The 19508-nt window shown below is 50.5% G+C and overlaps 1 protein-coding gene across 3 annotated transcripts in view; it reads left to right on the top strand.

Annotated features, from left to right (window-relative positions):
- The first annotated feature begins 4 nt into the window (after window positions 1-4).
- Window positions 5-19508, top strand: part of CRACDL (CRACD like) — a 126986-nt gene continuing 107482 nt past the window's right edge. For 2 of the 3 annotated variants that reach the window (XM_070474746.1, XM_070474754.1), the window contains exon 1: window positions 5-485. The gene's annotated coding sequence lies outside the window, so the exon portion shown is untranslated. Of the gene's footprint in view, window positions 486-913; window positions 1153-19508 lie in introns of those variants that run through there. The other variant, XM_070474742.1, reaches the window with a different exon arrangement.

Raw genomic sequence — 19508 nt, 5'->3', positions numbered from 1 at the left:
CGCCCGCGCCCGCGCCCGGCTCTCGGGCCCCGACCCGGCGGCGGCAGCGGCGGCGGCGCCGAGGCCGGGCGGCCACCTGCTGCGCCGCGTGAGGGCCGCGCGTCCGCGCTCCCGGGGCCCCGCCGCCCCCACCCCGCGGACCCAGAGCCTCCGGCGCTTCGCGGAGCCGCCCGCGCTCCCGCGCAGGTACCGGGGCGGGGGGACTGGGGCGTGGGTGTCGGCGCCGGGGACCCCCGCAGCCACGCGGACGGAGCGCCCTCCTCGCGGCCGAGGCCGGCCGGACGCGCTCCCCGAAGTGCCCGAAGTTTCCCTTTGCTCACTTCGCCGGACTTAACTTTGAATCGTGAGGTGACGCCTCAGGAAACGCACGACAAGGGGAGTCGGCGTGCGGGGGAAGTTGTTGGTGGACGAAGCGTCGGTGCCTCCTGGCGCCAGAGGCCGCGGCAGGGGAGGGGAGTGGACGGTCGTTAACTCTTCTGCTCCAGGTAATGCTTTATTTGTTAGATACGTTTTAGGCTTTGGTTGCCAGTGAGGGGTTCTGCGTTTGATCTAAGAAATGCTCACATTTTAAATCAACACGTATTTGTTGAACGGACGCCTCCTCTCAGACGGGGCGTTAATAGGAGGTGAGCAGTGATCAAAGCCTGAGCGGTTACTCCAGTGGAGTAGTTGCCAACCAGGCTTTGGCTTTTGAAATGCAGAGTGTGAAGGAATACCACCGTTGGGGTTAGACTCGTGTCGGGACAGGCGGCAGCTGGCACGGTGTCACTTAATTTTGAGCCATAAATCCATCAAGTGGGGGACGAGCAGCTGTGAGCCTGAGTGCCCACCCCGCACCTTCCTCAACTGATAGCTTAAAATATCCCCACTCCCTATTCCAGCCGGCGCGCTTCCCTCATTTACATAATTCGGGCACGTGACCGTGGAATAGAATCTGTTTAGACCCTGGTCTCCCTGGAGCTCACACCTGGGATGATGGAGCGCCGTGATCACTCCCTAGAGCCATGTGAGGCGGTAGGAGTGTGGGGAGAAGCCTGTCTAGAGCCTGTGCAGTAACATCGCGGTCCCTGACTGTGGGGCCCGTGGAGGACGGAGCTGCGCTGGTTTCTTCTGTCTGCCCCAGTGTTGTGCTGAGCCATACTGGAGCCTAAGGTAGAAGAAAGATCAGTACTGCAGATCCTGTCTTTATTTAAAATTGTCACGTGTTTTGTGCGGTGTGGCATCTGTGTTCATTGTGATGTTTTGAAACAGTCCATTGTACCATTTGTCTCCAGGAGTTTTGGTACCCCCTGAAATTTTGTGCCTGGAGCGAGGGCCTCCCTTGGTCCAGACTTGCCTCCTGGGCAAGTTTCTTAGCTTCTCTGAGCAGCTGTCCTCAGTGAACAAATTAAAAAGTGGCACCTCCAGCGCTGCTGCGTGGCTCACACACAGCATATGGCCGCTGCGTGGGACCAGGCCCCTAGGGCTCAGGGAAGGTGGATGTCCTATTCATATTGTTGTTCAGCTTGGTCATCTTGAGCCGGTCACCAACGCTGGATGAGTAGAATGGGAGTGCCGGTCACCAGCTCAGGGACTTAAATGAAATTGTGGGTGAAGGGGCATTGCCCTCCTGGAGGGTAAGTTTTCTGAGGTGGCACAGTAGGCTGGGTCTGCCTGGGCAAGCTTGCAGCCATCCGCTCTTCCTTGGGAGGTTAGCTGCATGCCTGTGCACAGACACGCTTATAAACTCTGCTTGTGTTGCATGGAGACCCTGAGGAAGCCTTTCGATCCGAGTGGAGATGTTTCTTGCCTGGGGTTTATTGTGGAGGGCTGAAGGTCACCAGCTTCCCAGTTGTCATGTGCAAAGTTTTTTGGGTCAACTTAGTTTTTTAGGTGAACTTAATTTCGCTGCCCTGAACAACGGACTTTGGTTCCCTTTTGATATGTCTAGTCCTAGGTCCTGATTGTGGTTTTCCTGAGCCTAATTCAAAGGATGCTATCTGAGTCGCTATCTAGCTTAAAGCAGCTTAGTCCCCAGAAAGTCAGTCTCCGTTTCTTCAGGTCGCTGTCTGGGGCCCTTTCTCACTGCAGGTAGTCTCCAGGCTCCAGGAGAAGGTTGCAGTGCTTCAAGGTGTGGGGAGCATGGTTTCTTGCTGTCATCTGATGGGTTTCCCACCACTGAGCCTCCTTTTTCTGTTTCCATTGAGCATTGTCCAGCCAGCTGTCACTGGAGTGAGACACAGTTGGGGACCCGGCTCCTGCATCTGGCACTGAGGTCTCCACACCCTGTGTCTCCAACAGGTCCCTGCTGGGCACCTGGGAACCTGCCCGGTTTGTGTGGAATAGCCCAGGTCCCCAGTCCGTGTGGTCCTGTGTTCCCAGCAGTAAGCAGGACAAACTCCCCCCAGCCTTCCTTGTTCCCCTCAATCCCCTGGGGTTTTTTTTTCCCCCCTCACTAACCCCTCTCCTCCAGGCTGGGTGTAAAGGGGCTGGGGGCTCCAGATTCCTCTCTCCCCGTATCGGAAGAGCTTTTTTTTTTTTTGACATGAAAGGCAGGAATCTTTCTTAGGTTGTATCTCCTGTCCTCTGGACTTGGAGGCTTAGAGTAAAGCTCTTGATGTATAGAGGGAATTTCAGCATCTTGTGTATCTTAACTCCTCCCCTCCCTGGAGAATCCAGATGCACCCTGGAGATGTGGGAAGGAAACAGGGGGGCAGCAAACTGGGGAAACAGACCAGGAATTCCCTTCCCCCATCCCCCCATCTTCTGGGCAGGTCAGCTTCCGTTATCTGCACTGGACTTCTTATTACCTGAAAAAGATTAGAAAGACTGTAGGGCCTGTTGGAGTTACCAGTCAGGGATGGGGAGGAAATGGGGAAAGAGTAGCTTTGAAGCTTTGGTGGTTGGAGGACAGAAGAGTTGTCTGCCTACACGCATCTGAGCCCAGGCCAGTAGACCAGGTTCATATGCTTTGGTGTTTTCCAAACAGTCACGCTATTTATGCCACTGCTGCTTCATCATCAGACGATCCACTGTATGCTTGGCATTTACCAAAAGCAGCAGGAAAAATACCAAAAAATCCAAGTTGTAATTGATTCTTCAGGGTCCTTGGGAATTGTTTGGAGAACTTGATTAGCCCTTGTGAAGCCTAAAGCTTCACAAGTCCTGGCTTTTGTTCACACTTTGTGGGTAGAAGGCAAAGTGGTCAGGGAGGACTTCTCAGAGGAGGTGAGACTTTAAGTAACATTAAGACTTGGCCACATGTGAGATTAAAGAGAACTTCCCATGGGGAGGACTTCTTTTTTTTTTTAACTTTTTAGTTTGTATCGGGGGATAGCCAGTGAAGAATGTTGTGATAATTTCTGGTGAACAGCATGGGGACTCATACATATTCATGGATCCATTCTCCCCCAAACTCCCCTCCCATCCAGGCTGCCACATAACATTGAGCAGAGTTCCCTGTGCTATTCAGTAGGACCTTGTTGGTTATCCCTTTTAAATACAGCATGTGTACCTGTCCATGCCAAACTCCCTGACTATCTCTTCCCCGCACTGGGAAGGACCTCTTGAATCCCTGAAGACAGAAGACTCCCCAGGAGTGGTCTTTGGGGCTTACTTCTTAGTTGACTCTTCCTGGCGTCATGCTCATCCCTTTTATTGTCAGGGTACCTATATCTGTATGTTGGACCGTGGGCACGGTCAGCATTCTAAATGCCTGGCATTTTCCCCCAACTGAATGGAAATCAGAGAAATTCTCATCTAATCCTGTTATTCTCAGTTATCTGCACCTGGAAGTGCATTTCAAACTTTCAGGTCAGGTAAATGGTCCTTAAGGCACATCGATGATTCTAGGGAATTACTGCCGCATCCTTTGTGTTGCTTTAATATGCTATGACCCAGAACCCTGAGCTCAGCAGGACGCTCACCAGTAGATCCCAGGGAATGCTCAGCTAATTTAGCAGCAGATTGACAAGAAATGGTCGGACGGGTGTGGCCTTGCAGCCGGGGACACCCCTACCTGGGTTGGCTCCTGGTGGACACTGGCACTGTTCCTCTGCAGATCTGGGTAGGAAGGGCTCCCAGATATGTTTCTTATGATTAAGCTATCTGTGAAAAGAAATTGCAAAAGAGCCTTTTGAAAGATGAGGAGTAGGATGTTATTTATTTGCTCAAGTGTCTTCCTAGCCCCAGTGTGGGATGGGCTTTTCAATGTATGAAGGTTGAGAACTTCTGGAATACCCACTCACCTCTGGGTTCCAAACAGTAGTCTCTCTTTTTTTTTTCTGTCCCCAGATTCTCACGTCTGTGGGAGGCAGCAGAAGCCTTAGCTCAGCTGTGCAAGCTTCCTAAGAAACTACTCTCAGAATGGCTGCCTTGAGTGGGGGTCGTGAAGATGTCAGAGGTGTTTTGCTTTCTTAAAGCAGGTGGTCCAGCAGAGGCGGGCAGTCAGGGCTCTGGTTTCCACTCTGCCACCTCGAGTCCCTGTGACCCCATAGCATGGGGGTGGGGATTCACGCATACCAGCATCACTTGAGATCCTGTATCAGCGGAGAAAATGCCTCATGAATTATTTGTAGTGGTTACTCTTCCATTGTCTTTCTTAATAAGCAAAAGGGCATTTATTTTGATTCCCGATTAGGATCCCCTAGGGGATTCCCTGGTGGCTCAGATGGTAAAGAATCTAACTGCAATGCAGGAGACCTGGGTTTGTTCCCTGAGTCAGGAAGATCCCCTGGAGAAGGGAATGGCAGCCCACTCCAGTATTCTTGCCTGGGGAATTCCGTGGACAGAGGAGCCTGGCAGGCTATAGGTCATGGGGTTGCAAAGAGTCAGACACAGCCTGAGCCACTAACACTGCTACACATAAGACCCCGTGATAAAGGATCCTAAAGCAACGAAGGGTCTGAGGTCTGATGGCGATCCAGGACAGTGAGCAAGTCTGCTGAGTAGAGCACTGCTGAGCAGGGCTGGTGGTAGATGCCCTGTTGGGAGTGACCTTATTGTGCTCAGTCGTATCTGACTCTCTTGTGACCCCGTGGACTATAGCCCACCAGGCCCCTCTGTCCATGGGATTTCCCAGGTAAGAATACTGGAGTGGGTTGCCATTTCCTCCTCCAGGTGGGAAATGAGCGTGATGCAGTTTAAAGTGAGGAGCCAGGGCAGAGAGATGAGGCAGGTAACAGGAGGTAGGGGAGGGTGCAAGCAGGTGGGATCCCCTCAGCACCTGAGTCCGAGGGCACGTAGGGTTCACGTGCTGTCTCCCTCTGCAGTGTCAGCTTTTCCTGATAACATGGTTACAAGTACTAGCAGCCGGGCTACTGATGGGAGGTGCCCTGGACCAGTCACCCCCTACCCCCCACACACTTGTTCTGCAGGCGAGATGTAGGGCCAATTTTGCCCTGCCCCATCTGTGACCTGCCACTGAGCATGACAAACAGAGGTGGCTCAGAGGACCACGTTGAGTGTCGCCCGTGGGTAACGGCATTACAGTCAATATCAAGTCCCTGTTGTGTATTTAGTCTCCTGTAGATGAATACATTGTGAATATTTAGTACCTTTTCAGCACTGAGTGTATCATGAATATTTACTGCCCCGCTGCCTGGGTATATTTAGCACTCATGAATGTCAGGTGTCTGCCCGTCCTTCCACACCTCTCTGTGTTGCGTGCACACGTGCTCTCCTTACTGAGTGTTTGTCTCTATCTCACGAGAGGCCTTCATCCTGTTGACTGTCCCCTGTGGACACGCTGCTCCAGGCCTGGCAGACTGCTCTCGGCTGCTCTCTCCCGGTCTGTGTGCAGCCCTGGGGCCGGGCACAGCCTCAGTGCCCCGCGGGCGCGGGGCCAGGTGTGCTGGGCCTGGGGCTCTGTCCCGGTCACTGGAGTTCCCCTCAGGGCTCTGCGGCCCACGTGGCAGGTGCAGTGAGCTGCCCTGAAGCAGCGTCTCCGCTGGCACCGGCTCTGCTAACCTGGGTTGGATACTTAACTCCCAATCCCCATGTTCCATCAGCTTGCCTGCTTAATTATTCATTCTTCCTCCCGCCGTGCTCCCCAGCGAGTGGTTGCCATTGTTCAGTCGCTCAGTCGTGTCCGAATCTTTGTGACCCCATGGACTGCGGCACACCAGGCTTCCCTGTCCTTCATCGTCTGCCGGAGTTTGCTCAAATTCATGTCCATTGAGTTGGTGATGCCATCGAACCATCTCCTCCTCTGTTGCCCCCTTCTCCTCTTGCCCCCAGTCTTTACCAGCATCAGGGTATTTTCCATTGAGTCAGCTCTTTGCATCAGGTGGGCAAAGTGTGAATATTCAGGGTTGATTTCCTTTAGGATTGACTGGTGTGATTTCCTTGCTGTCCAGGGGACTCTCAAGAGTCTTCTCCAGCACCACCATTCGAAAGCATCAGTTCTTCAGCCTGGCAGCAGGAACTTTCTCTTGGGTTCTTCTGAGTGGAAGATTCATGACTTAGAAGCTGCAGTGAGAGGAGGAGGAGGAGGATGGGGTTTGTTGGAGGTTTGGCCCCACCCACTCGATGTCTGAACCTGCACCCCTCGGCCTGGTGATCCACCTCCGTGCCCTGGGGCCATTTCCACGGGGATAGACTCAGCCCTGTGTATTTGGTGTGTTGCTGGGTGTCAGCTGCATGCTCCATTGGAAATCAGATCTTTCAATCATCGACTATTAGCGTTTCCAGTGTATTTTCAGGGTGTAAAGGGTTCTTAATGTACGAACACAAAACACCTTGCAGATGTGAGTCACCTGTTTTCCGAGACTCAGCAGCGTCATCTTAGCGAGTGTCATCGCGCTGCATAGGACCTTCATGGGTGAAGACGAGTCCGTGCATCAAGGGGTTCTGGTCAGCACGGCTTATTGGGCGCCACGTTCTAGAGCTGAAGTTACTAGGAGCGGTTCACAGGCAACCTCAGGGTCTCTCGGTGGCGGCGCGAGCACTGCAGACAAGACTTGGTCAGGCTGGCAAGCGGGAAAGGCCTGGAAGTTGGCGAGCCTGGCTTGGGGCCAGCCTGCCCGCCATCTGGGGCCCTGACGAGACTTGTGTTGGGCTCCGCCCTGGCAGCCTGCCCTTTGGCTGCCCCCTCGGGTGGCCCGAGGCCAGGTGCCGCTTCCACCCAGCAGACCTGAGTAGGCGTAACAGTAACATCGCGGGCAGCGTCTCCCCCAGTCCTGGGGGGCGCGGGGCCACGTATGCACATACACATGTGTTCACAGGAGTATGTGTCATTATGGCTGCCAGTAGGGAAGGCTGGGGAGGAGGGATAGTTGGGGAGGTCGGGATGGACGTGTGCACACTGCTGTGTTTAAAATGGGAGACCAGCGAGGACCTGCTGTCCCGCCCAGGGGACTCTGCTGAGCGTCATGTGGCAGCCTGGACGGGAGGGGAGTCTGGGGGAGAGTGGACGCGTGTGTGTGGCTGAGTCCCTTTGCTGCTCACCTACTGCAGCATTGTTAATCAGCTGTACCCCAATACAAAATAAAAAGTTCTTTTTTAAAGTATATATTAATGCAGAGAAGTAACGTCTACATTGTTTCTGGGCCACCTTTTCAGAATGGGTCACACGTGTTGAGTCTCTTCTCCACGCTATTGGATACAATTCCGCAGCACCAACTCTTCTGGCTGCAAAGGGCTCCTGGTCAGGGCGGCCCCCACTTACTCACCCACCCTCTGTTGGATGGATGTGTACCAAGGCCATTTTCAACCTTTTGTCCTTTAGCCCCATGAAAATGAAGATCATTGTCTGTGCTCTTTTGTACGTCTGTCTGGTTGGTTCCTTCCAAGTCCATCTCGTAAGATTTCCTGTGTATACACAAGCCTCTTCCTTTGCTATGTCCTGCCCAAAGTCTGTCTTTCTTTTCATACTAAAGTTTTTTTCCCATGAGATTTCATGTATTTTGGTCAACAGCATCTTCAGCGTCTGTGCTATTCAGGATTTGCTCCAGTTCCTTTAAGCAGAAGAGGATTTAGTGCAGGGAGTTCAAAGCTAACAGAATTGTTGAAAGCTCAGCCTCCAACCAGACCTGCAGGGCTGTCCTGCTGGGAGCTGCCTCCCTCCCCAGACCGACCACACGGGGGGCAGGGGAGAGGAGACTGGGGTCCTCCCTGGGTCTCAGCATCCACACTGAGGCTCGGCATCCATCCTGAAACTCCGGCCAAGGCTCTGGGACCCTCCTACACCCCCACGTAGGAAAACGGATGCATCCATGGTGGTGCCTTTTAGCAAAGCGGGACAGTAAACTCTGCCAGGCGGGCAGCGTGGCCTGGACAGAGGCTGGGAAGTGAGGTCTTGGTTTTCTAGCCTCAAGCAGGCAGTGAACAAGCTAGGTGGGGTGAACTGTATTTCAACCTCTCTCTCTCTTTTTTTTTCTTCATAATTTGTACATTTTGTCTTCAATTTGATGCATACAGAAGTGAGATTCACAGAATTTAGCCTTGGGTTCTGAGGGCCTGGTTCCTGCCTCGCAGAATCAGTCATTTGTCCTCTCCAGAGAATGTCAAGGTCATTTCCCAGATAAGGTTTTCATTTCAGTCCCCTTCTCTTCAGAGTTCTTTTGCCGTGACCCTAGCCCCCTTCCTGCTCTCTCTCAGAAACCAGATTGGAAGCTTTCCCAGCCTGAGCTTCAAATGGATTAAAAAAAAAAACCACTATATATCTGTATCTGTTTATCTGTGTCTATCTCAAGGTGAAGCCACATAGAAATAATTCCCGTAGACTTGCCTTTTAGATAGGCCAGGTATTTGAAAATCAACCCCCTGACCCCAGGCCTGCCTGCAGGATGGCGTGGGCCGGGGCAGGGGCAGGGGGCGTGCGGCTCTTTTCCCTTGTTGGGGACGCCGGGTTGCGTTGCCCTTTCAGGCACTGTTGCACTCCTATCGGACACTCTGAGCGTGGGTCGGAAGCAGGAGTTAGCTTACTGCTAAGTTAATAGCCAATTTTTCCCACTAGCCATAATTGATCAGCAGGCAGTGTATGAACCATATTTCTCCCTGCCTTTTCCAGCAGGCTTTTGTGTGTAATTAGTGTGAATTTAGGTGTTTGTAGAGTTCCAAACTCCCCCTCTGAGTCGTTTCTATATTTTCAGTTGTTCCAGGAAAGAATGCTTGAGGAAGGATTCCAGGAAAGACTATGTCCTTAGCAACCCAGGGTTCACAGGGGGCCGGTGTAAGGGGGGTAGCCACCAGCCTCGGGGTGCACACTTTCCTGACCCTTGACAGGTCCTCTGCCCCTCGTGGTCCTTGCCTCCCATTAGACAAGCAGCTTTAAAACGAGCTGATGCCCCCTAACTGAAAGCTCTGGGGTAGGGGGTAGTGAGGGGGAGCCTGCCCCCCTAACTCCAAGTGGGAGCTAGCCCTTGGAGCATCCAGCAGGTCATGCTGTCAGCATGGCGCATCAGAGAACCTGTTTTTTATGTATTATTTTCAGGTTTCTTTGGCTGTGCTGGGTTTTTGTTGCTGCGCTCAGGCTTCCGGGGTTGTGGCTCACGGTTCAGTCGCTCCGTGGCAGGTGTGATTCTTAGTCCCCCGACCAGGGATAGAATCTATCCCCTGCATTGGCAGGCGGATTCTTAACCACTGAACTGCCAGGGAAGTCCTCCCCAGGTCTTTTTTTTTTTTTTTTTTTTAAGCAAAAATAATAGTGATTCACTCTATCCCAAATGATATGCCTTAGCTTTCAACAGCACCTGCTTTCTGTGATTTATACGTGATAGATATTTGCCATTCTTTAACTTCAGGGGATTGTATGTTGATTGTGTTTTAGGAAGTACACTGGAATAATTGTTTTACAGGCAACAGTTGTTTTTCTTTCAGTTTTTTCTAAGCACGTACAGTGAGATTCTGAATTTTGTGTGTAAGACATATAATCACAGGATAATTCAGGCTGCACAGTGCATGACCCCCTCCCCTAATCTTGTGCTTTCAATAGTTGCTGAAGTGTGAGTCTGTATGTGATCGAAACAGCCTCTTTCCCACCCAGAGAACAGGGGGTGTCGAAGCCTGTTCAACGTCATGCATCATTTTGGGTCTTTCATCTGCAGCGTCTCATTCAGTCCTTACGATCACCTTGTGCATTTTACAGAGGAGGACACTGAGGCCAGAAAAATCGAGTAACTTGGCCAGGGCACCTCAGCTAGTGAGCCACAGAGACATGGACTCACCTCCACTCTCTCTTCTCTCAGGAGATACACACATGCTCAGACTGTGGCCCGCCAGGCTCCTCTGTCCACGGAATTGTCCAGGCGAGAATGCTGGAGGGGGCTGCCACATCCTTCTCCGGGATCTTCCCAATCCAGGGATCGAACCCGCGTCTCCTGTATTAGTAGGCAGATTCTTTACCACTGAGCTACCTGCGAAACACCTCAGGAGATGATTTCCCCCTGGAAATAGGCCGTTTTCTCATTAGCTGATACTCCAGGTGCTGCCAGAATTGCTCTGTGCCCCCATTTTTATCCCCATTTTCCAGAGGAGCAAACTGAGGCCCAGAGAGGTTATTTGGAGTGGGGATTTGAACCCAGTGTCCTCTCCTTGTCTCCTATTTTAACCTGTCTGGAACTGTTAGCTTCGAAATGGCCAGGAAGTGTCTTTATAGCTGGCCCAGGGTTTCACTCAGTGGGAGTGAACATTCTTGGGCAAATTACCCCCCAGGCTGTGCACGAGGTCTGGGCACCTCCCCCACAGGCACCTCCCTGATTCCTACCCAGGAGCGGAGTCTCTGGGGACCCTCCTTTTTCTCGCCCGTCTCTACCACCTGCAGTGGCTTCTGCCAGACAGCAGAGCAGGGGAGGTGGCTGGGAGCCAGGCCGGCCCGGGGCCTTGGGCTCCCTTTCCTGCAGGGCTGCTGTAAGAAGCAAAGGCAGTTTGTGTGGAAGTGGCAGGTGTGTTGTGACCAGTGGACGAGAGTGAGTTAGAAAGGATGTGTTACTGTAATTAAGCCTTACTTCTGTCTCTCTCTTGTTACGATCATTCATTCATTCATTCATTTTGGGCTGTGCTGGGTCTCTGTCGTTGCTGGGGCTTCTCTTTGGTTGTGGTGAGTGGGGGCTGCTGCCCAGGTGTGGTGCCGGGACCCTCATCGTGGTCAGCCCTCTCGTGCAGAGCACGGGATCCAGGGTGCGTGGACTCAGTAGTTGCGGCTTGGGTTAAGTTGCACCACGGCATGTGGAGTCTTCCCGGATCAGGGATTGAACCTGTGTCCCCTTCATTGGCAGGTGGATTCTTCACCATTGAGCCACCAGGGAAGCCCACTCCCCCTCTCCCGCTCTGTTTTAATGTTAAAACATTCCACTTAAAGTTGAGCAAGACCTCGTGACCGGGAGCTCTGGGTGCAAAGTCTGACTTTCCCGTTCTCCAGCCGTGAGGCCTCGCAGCACCTCTGTGCCCGTCTGGAAAATGGGGATGTGACAAGCCCCCCACCCCCGAGGGCCGTCGTGTGGACCAGCTGGAGTCCTAGTGCCTGCAGCGTGCCATCGGAGAGGATAAAACCTGAACGAATTGGAGCCCCAGGCAGCTGAGCCTGGACTGTGCTCCTGGCACTCTTGGGCACGTGCAGAATGACATGGTCCCACTGGTTCCTCCTACAACCTTAAAGAACATAGAGGATTATCCCTGTGTGGAGGTGAGGAACCAAAAGCTCGGGAGGGAGACGTGGCGTGTGTGCCTGTCCCCATCTGGTGAGCCCTAGCAGGTGTAACCACCTGAGACCTGGGGGTGGGCGAAGGGCTCCAGAGCTCCAGACGGGGACCACTCCCTGTCTCAGCACCACATCAGTGGTTGGGTGGCATCAGGGTGGCTGCCTGTCGAGTCTCTCTGGCTCCAGGGGGCAATCCCAAGTGAACTGTTCACCATGTGCTGGCAGGATTGGCTGAGGGAGCGGACACTGCCCAAACATCATCTGTTCTTGTTCCACCCCAATTCCCAAATAAACACTTCTGTTGTAACGTCAACATGATAATACAGCAGTTCTTTGCTCTTCTCATGGACATATAGTCTTGTGTGCAGAGTTGCAGTTTAAGCTCCTTGCTGCCCATCAGAGTGAAATTCCCATCTGAATTTCACTTCAAGACACAACATCCAGGATGGCCAGCCATGGTGTTTGGTTTCTTAAAGGATGTCAGTTCTCCCGTAAAGCCAGGGTTCCTGGTTTTTCCGAGTAGGAGGGTCCCTTTGTAACACTGAACAAGTAGAGAAACATTCTACATGACAGCAAATACATTTTCAATATATCAGTATGTCGATGAGGAAAATAGATATAAACAAAAAGATAGTGTGAATTTCAAGGCTCATCTGGATAACTTATTTTATTGATCACATCTGCATGTATTTAAGGGCTTCCCAGGTGGCACAAGTGGTAAAGAACCCACCCACCAGTGCAGGAGACACAGGAGTCCCAGGTTCGATCCCTGGGTTGGGAAGATCCCCTGGAGGAGGGCATGGCAACCCACTCCAGTATTCTTGCCTGGAGAATCCCATGGACAGAGGAGCCTGGCGGGCTACAGTCCATGGGGTCAAAAGAGTTGGATACGACTGAACAACTAACACTTTGACTACTTTTTCACATGTATTTAAAAATAAGAACCTGTGTATGTATGTGACATAATATTGATGCCATTTATAGATAATGCTTGTCCTTCGGGGATTCACATGTAAAGAACTGAGGATTTGTTTTTGGAGATTTCATTATTTATAGGATTTCAAAAAAGTAGAAATGCCCTTTTGGAGTTTGCTATTTCCTCTTGGGTACTTTGCTTGTAATTTCAGGAGGTTCCACCAGGGGGTGCGTGAGTTCATGATGCTTCTGCAGTGGATGAGGCGCCACTCCTGCTATAAAACAAGTGTAGTTTTCTGCACCCAAATGTTTCCTTTTTAGCACAGGAAAATGCCTGGAAAATCCCATGGACAAAGGAGCCTGGCAGGGAATATAGTCCATGGAGTTGCAAAAGAGTTGGACACTATTTAGCAACTAAACAGTCTTAAATAAAAGAGAACATGATTTAAGAAAATGCAGTCTAAAAGAGTTGTAACTGAACATTAAGACAGATTTAAAAGATATACTAGGCTAAATAATACTAAAATTCCAATTATTAATTGCTGCTTAGTTTTCTCTGTTTCAGGCTTTATTTATTTGTTTGTCATGCCACATGGCTTGCAGGATCTTAGTTCCCCAACCAAGGATCAAACCCAGGCCCCCAGCATAAAAGCACCGAGTCCTAACCACTGGACCAACCAGGGAATTCCCAGGATTTATTTTTTAAAAAGCAATCCCCAAGCATCAGCTACCGCACTCACTTCCAAAGGGTCTGAAGTGTCACAGCCCAGAAAAGCTTTAGGATTAGAAATATACAGGCTGCTTTAGCCGCTTGGTGCCTGTGAGGCACTGTGGACCCCACTGTTTTTTACCTGGACCCTAACAGAAGGCTTTGAGACTCTTGCCGACACATCCTTCTCTCAGCAGCTCTGTCTCACAGGCTGTCTTGTTGAACTGTGAGGGAGCTGAGTGTCAGACTAATTTGAATATGATATATAGAGCCAAGCAAATCAGGCAGAAGCTCCTGAAACCAACCTATTGTTTCATTTAGTAGTCCCACTGATAAAAATTCACTGCTATTCACTCTATTCCTGTTCCTGCAATACACATTTATTGAGGCTCATGGCGCTCACGGGCTTCCCTGGTAGCTCAGCTGTAAGGAATCCACCTGCAATGCAGGAGACCCAGGTTCAATTCCTGGGTTGGGAAGATCCCCTGGAGAAGGGATAGGCTACCACTCCAGTATTCTTGCCTGGAGAGTCCCCATGAACAGAGGAGCCTGGCAGGTTACAGTCTTTGGGGTCACAGATAGTTGGACATGACTGAGCAAGTAAGCACAGCACAGCGTATGACGCTCAGTCTGCAGAGCATCAGCGTGACAGCAGGAGGGCAATGAGTGTGATGGACGGGGGCCGCAGACCCTCTGGGGTGGGGCGTGTGGGGCCTGGGTCCTAGAGACCCTGGCCGTGCTGGAAACTGGGTTCCGTGGGGAGAGTCCAGGGAACCCTGCGGGGCTCATGGTGGGGCCGGGCCCACAGGCCCAGTGGACATGGACAGCGTGGTTCTGAGAGCCCGTGATCGTTCTCGGGGCCCACAAAATGTCATTTCTTCTCCCTTTTTTAATTAAAGAAATGAAACTCTTTTTTTGGCTGCGCTGGATCTGTCGCTGCGTGAAGGCTTTCTCTAGTTGCGGTGAGCGGGCTTCTCGTCGCGCTGGCCCTCTCGTTGCAGAGCACAGGCTCTGGGTGCTCGGGCTTCAGCAGTTGGGGCTCGTGGGCTCGTAGGTTGTGGCCCACAGGCTTAGTTGCCACGCAGCATGTGGGAGCCTAGTCGCTGGACCAGGGTTCAACCCGTGTCCTCTGTGTCGGCAGGCGGATTCTTAACCACTGGACTACCAGCAAAGTCCCAAAAATGTTTCAATCTTTTAAAACCAGAAGGAAAACACAAACTTTAGGTTAGAGAAGATGTTTTAATATGCAATAATATATTCATCTTTATCTCAAAGCAGTTGTAAAATATGGGCTTCCTTGGTGACTCAGTGGTGAAGAATCCACCTGCCAAAGCAGGAGACATGGGTTCAATCCCTGAGTCAGGAAGATCCCCTAGAGAAGGGAATGGCAACTCACTCCAGTATTCTTGCCTGGGAAATCCCATGGACAGAGGAGCCTGGTGGGCTACAGTCCATGGAATCCCAAAGAGTTGGACACTACTTAGCAACTAAACAACAGCAACAAATTGTAAAATATATTTAAAGGAGGTTTTTAAATCGAGGACGGGACCCAAGAAGGCAGAAGTGCTTAGCCCCCCCAGAAGTCACAGTGCACAGTATTTGGGAATGTGGCGGGGGGGCCTGCTGACCCTGGGAGATGCCTCAGCAGGGTCACAGAGGCGGGGCTGACCCAGGCAGGACAGGGCTGCTCGGTGGCTTGCCTTACCCATGCCCAGGTGCAGAAAGGGCCTGGAGAAAAGCAGGGACCCTGAGAAGCCCCCCTCTTGCCCCCAAACCTTGACTATAGCTCATTTGATGAAGGCAAACATCCCTTGTTTCTCAGGCTCAGGACCAAGTGCTTGGGTGCCTGAGGCTTCAGTGTCATTGGGATAGACACACTTGGCACTCTTAGGCCCTTCCGTGTCTTAGCTAAACCGAGAAGGTTGTATTTCTCAATTATGGGGTTTTTTTGGGGGGGTTCTGGTTCCAGGCTGGTCACTTGGGGCTGTGACTGCACCTCTGAATGTGTTTCCTCATCTGTAAGTTGGGGCAGTAACTGAATTAGACCGTGCACGTCAGGCGCCTTCCTAGCCCAGCGCCCGGCCTCCAGCCATTGTCAAATGTTTCCTTCTCCTTTGCTTGTCCACGTCACCTCATTCAAGGGAGGCCAAAGAGATGGAAGGCGCTGGCCTGGGCCACACATGGTCTTGGTATCAGCCCGCTTGTGGCTGCCCTGGCCTCACCTACCCGGCTGACTCAGGAGGTCTGGGTGGGACTGGACTTTGTGTGAACAAGCTTGGCACATGGACCTGCCCTGTGGCCGAGCCTGAAAGCCTTGGCCTTCACCTGAGCGTGTCTGGGCCGTGGTTGGGCAGATCTGATTTCTCAAACCGCAGCTCCCACTTTGCTGTGGGAGGGAGGAGCCCAGGACCTTGTCTGGGGAGATTCCAGGCATGCTGGGCTGGCCTGCACCCCATCTGCCCCGAAGAGGCACAAGCTCTCCTTTGTGCTCAGCCCCGGAGGCCTCCCTGTCTTCCGGGAGCCGTCCTCCCTTCTGGTTTCCCCACACCTCGGCGCGCGTTCCCAGCTTCCCTCACTAAGTTTGTCAGCACCGGCACTGTGGGCCGGGCCTGCCCGGCGTCCCCGCCGGAGCACAAAGGTAAACTGGAGGAAGGGCTCCTCCAAAAGGTGCAAACCCAGTGGAAATTTTTTTTTTTCAGTTCCTAAAATTTTATCTTATTTATTTTTCACTAATTTATTTTGAAATTGAGGTATAAGTGACATATTAGTTTCAGGTATATAACGTGATGATTCAATGTTTGCATATATTTCAAAGTGATCACAATAACTCTTGTTAACATTCACTACCATACATTCTTATACATACATCTTTATTCCAACTTGTATGTAATGAGAACTTTTAAGATCTACTCTCTTAGCCTTTAATATGCAATGCAGTATTCTTTTGGAGGGGGGTGCAGTGGGCTTCTCTAGCAGCTCAGTGGTAAAGAATCAGCCTGCCAGTGCAGGAGACTCGGGTTTGATCCATGCACTGGGAAGATCCTCTGAAGAAAGAAATGGCAGCCCACTCTGGTATTCTTGCCGGGAAAATCCCATGGACAGAGGAGCCTGGAGGGCTCCAGTTCATAGGGTTGCAGAGAGTCGGATGTGACCTAGCAGCCAAACAACAACATTATTGATGAAATCAGATTATGGGGTGAGGGTCATTTCTACAGTAAGAGGCACCTCCAATTGGAGGAAGGATCTGGCGCCCGTGAGCCAGGACATGGGCTGCATGGGCAATGGAGTTTTAAAGAGGAGACGGTAAAAACTGCGGAGGAAAACGCTGGCGCCCCCTAGTGGTCACAGCCCTGCGGAGTCTTCAGGAGTGGCCACTCAGTAAAGGCTTTGGAACCAGATGTGCTTGGCTTGGGGGACATTGCAGAGACAGCACCTATGTGCTCAGTGTGCACAGTCAGCCTCTCTGCCCCTAAGAAAGTCAGAAAATGTGATGGGGAAATTGTTCCACTCATGACTGAATCAAAGATGGGGAGAATGCTAAATGGAAATGTATGGAACCTGCATGAAGAACAAAGAAAGTTGACCTGGAGACCCAAGAGAATGGTTCTGTAAATGAAGGTGTTTAACACTTTCCTGCGAGTGCTACACAATTTCCTGTAATACTATTTTGTGTATTCATGTTGTTCCCAAATTAATTCATGGATTTAATGCAATTCCCAGCCAGCATCTAGATGGATAACCTATCCAATATTAAAACATATTATAAATTTGTAAGTATCTAAGCATTTTAATTTGGGGCCAGGAATTGAAATCATATCCATGGAACAGAAAAGAAAGTCTGGAAAATAGGAGTTAATATTTAACTACTTGGAAAACCATCATGTTTCTCACTCATGTCAAACCCCAAAATATATTCCATGTGGGTTACAATTTTAAACGTAAAAATGAAGTTATTAAGTCTACTTTAGATAAGAACTTAAGAAATTATAAGATGAACTGCATGCCACAACAACAACGATCCCGCATGCTGCAACAGAGATTGAAGATCCCACTTGCTGAAGCTAAGGCCTGGCATAGCCAAATAAATAAATAAACTTCTTAAGAGAAATTATGGGATGAGAAACATTTTTCTACATGTCCTATCAGAGGCAGAAGCCACAAGGCTAAAATTGTTTTGTTTGTTCATCTGGGGGAATCAAAACTTTAGTATGCCAAAAGGAAAAAAAAAATCCAAAACAAAATAAAAATTCAGTTGATAAACAGAAAAAAATTTAGCAACATGTATGAAAAATAGCGTTACATAAACAACTCTAATAATAAATATGAAAAACGGTTTCTTTTTTAAAGATTTTTTTTATGTGGACCATTTTTAAAGCCTTTATTGAACTTGTTACAATATTATTTTGTTTCTAGTCTATGTTTTTTGCTTTGGGGGATTCCTCATGGCTCAGATGGTAAAGAATCTTCCTGCAATGCAGGGGACCCAGGTTCTATCCCTGCGATTGGGAAGATCCCCTGGAGAAGGAAATGGCTACCCACTCCAATATTCTTGCCTGGAGAACTTCATGGACAGAGGAGCCGGGCTATAGTCAGTGGGGCCGAAAAGAGACACAACTGAGTGACTAACACAAGAGGCATGTGGGATCCTAGCTCCCTGACCAGGTATTGAACCCTCACCCCGAGCATTAGAAGGCAAAGTCTTAACTACTGAACCACCAGGGAAGTCCCATGAAGAACTCTTTTTATGAATGAACTGGCCAGTAGGAAAGTGGGTGAAGGATGTGAATTCATTCACATGAGGAAAAGTAATACCAGGAAATGTGAGAAAGTAGTAAAGCAATAGGTACTTAATAAAATTAGATACCATTTTTTTGCTATCAAAATAGCTATCAAATCTAGACAGTGTATTAAAAAGCAGAGATATCACTTTGCCAACAAAGGTCCATATAGTAAAAGCTATGTCTTTCCAATAGTCGTGTACGGATGTGAGAGCTGGACCATAAAGAAGGCTGAGCACTGAAGAATTGATGCTTTTGAACTGTGGTGTTGGAGAAGACTCTTGAGAATCCCTTGGACTCAAGGAGATCAAACCAGTCAATTTTAAAGGGAATCAATGCTGAATATTCATTGGAAGGACTGATGTGGAAACTGAAGCTCCAATCCTTTGGCCACTTGATGCAAAGAGCCGACTCACTGGAAAAGACCCTGATGCTGGGAAAGATTGAAGGCAACAGGAGAAGGGGACAACAGAGGATGAGATGGTTGGATGCCATCACCGGCTCAATGGACATGAGTTTGAGTACCCGGGAGATGGTGAAGGACAGGGAAGCCTGGTGTGCTGCAGGCCATGGGGTCAAAAAGTTGGACACAACTGAGTGATTGAAGAAAAACAGCAGTCAAATTAGCAATTGGGGTGTGTATTGTTTCTGTTTGTTCCTGCGGAGGATGGTACTTGGTGCAAGTGTATGGCAACGACTCTCATATACCTTTCGGAGGGGAAGAAGATACACACTTTCTGCCAAACTGTTTGGCAGTTGTCCCAAAACCCTTAAAAGAATTCCCTTTAAAAGAATTCCTTCATCTTGGTGATTTTACTCCTAGGAATTTTCCCCAAGGAAAGAATTAAATCTGCCATCAAAAAGATTTCTATGCAAGGATGTTCATCACAATGTAATTTATAAAGATGAAAATTTGGAAGCAAGGTTAAACCCTCAGCCATGGGGAGTGAGTCACTCACTAATGGAACCCTCAGGAGTGTTTCCGAAGGGTGCTTAGTCACTAGGGCACTTCATGAGCTACGGGTAAATGAAGAAGGCAGGAGGGACAGTGGGTGAGTGCTGGAGGGGGAGCTGGGCCTGTGGCAAAGAGCCCGGGGCAGAGTGAAGGTGAGACATGTGCTGGGGGGATAGGCTGGTCTCTTTTGTCAGAGCCGATGCTGGGTGCAAGGCCCTGTCACGTAGGCTGTTTGGAGAACAGGAAGTTTTGGGTGGGCTGCGCAAAGGAGTGCCCAGGACCAGGAGGTGCTCACCCAGGGTTGTGGACCACCTCTCTGCCCTGGGGCCCGGGTTCCACCTGGCGCCTCCGGAGGCTTCCCCTCAGGGACCCCGCCCCACCTCCAGTGGGGCTCCTTGCCCCTGCTCCATGCTCCGTGTGTCTGAGGATGGAGTTCAAAGCCAAACAAAAACACCTCAGTGTATACAGTTTTTAAAAAATCAGAATGTAAAACCTTTTAAAAGAGGGGTTGTAGTCTATAGGGGCTTCCCTGGT

Source organism: Odocoileus virginianus, chromosome 2 (assembly GCF_023699985.2).
Source record: "Odocoileus virginianus isolate 20LAN1187 ecotype Illinois chromosome 2, Ovbor_1.2, whole genome shotgun sequence".
Taxonomy (NCBI): Eukaryota; Metazoa; Chordata; class Mammalia; order Artiodactyla; family Cervidae; genus Odocoileus; species Odocoileus virginianus.
Note: the sequence above shows the minus strand (reverse complement) of the source record. Positions and strands in the feature narration are given on the sequence as shown.